This window comes from Tigriopus californicus, chromosome 12, assembly GCF_007210705.1.
Source record: "Tigriopus californicus strain San Diego chromosome 12, Tcal_SD_v2.1, whole genome shotgun sequence".
In the NCBI taxonomy this organism is placed as follows: Eukaryota; Metazoa; Arthropoda; class Copepoda; order Harpacticoida; family Harpacticidae; genus Tigriopus; species Tigriopus californicus.
The window spans coordinates 37,599-38,260 of record NC_081451.1 but is presented as its reverse complement, the minus strand read 5'-3'; the positions used below and the strand labels follow the sequence as shown (position 1 = coordinate 38,260).

General features: G+C 39.1%; 1 long non-coding RNA gene across 3 annotated transcripts in view; it reads right to left on the bottom strand.

Annotated features, from left to right (window-relative positions):
- The window catches only part of LOC131892154 (uncharacterized), a 2,300-nt gene extending 2,156 nt beyond the window's left edge, over positions 1 to 144 (bottom strand). Inside the window, exon 1 of one of the 3 annotated variants that reach the window (XR_009374527.1) lies at positions 6 to 144. This is a non-coding gene — a long non-coding RNA (uncharacterized LOC131892154). The remainder of the gene's footprint in view (positions 1 to 5) is intronic. The other 2 variants (XR_009374529.1, XR_009374528.1) reach the window with 2 other exon arrangements.
- Positions 145 to 662: the final 518 nt, after the last annotated feature.

The window sequence follows — 662 nt, the reverse complement described above, 5'->3', positions numbered from 1 at the left end:
TGAACCTTAACGTCTATGTAGTAAAAGTTGCTCGGCAAAAGAGAGGAATTGACGAGAAACTTTGTCGAAGTGGCTGAACCTTAACGTTTATGTAGTAAAAGTTGCTCGGCAAAAGAGAGGAACTGACGCATAATTGTGTCAAATTTGACAACGTTCCTATTTATAAGGTAAAAGTTGCTCAGCAAAAGAGGAGCATTGAGAAAATATTCTTGCCGCCTCATGAACATTCTTGCTTTTATCTTAAAAGATGTAAGAACGCGAAGCATTTTAGCGCCTTGTTGAATTTGTTCCTCTAGGTTCATAGGTAAGCAGAAAGTTGCCCAATCTCACCATAAAAGTCTTTGATACAAAATGGACTGAGTATTGATCAAAAGATCATTAATCGAGGAGCGGATAAGGAGGGGCAATGTTTGAATCGGTAAAGCGCGCTTTTGCAGTTGCCCCCGAAATAATTGTAGAGCGATCAATCAAGGCTTTTTGCCAAAAGAAGAGGAGTCATCGCTATACTAAACATGGTATAAATGACATTGTCTATCGGATTTGGTTCGCTCCCTAGCAAAACGTACCACTTTTGGTGGAAAGTTTAACATCCATGTTTAAGGAAGTCATAAAGTATGTTTTGGAAAAACTCCAACAAGCTTTTGCCGAGGAAGAAAATCGTC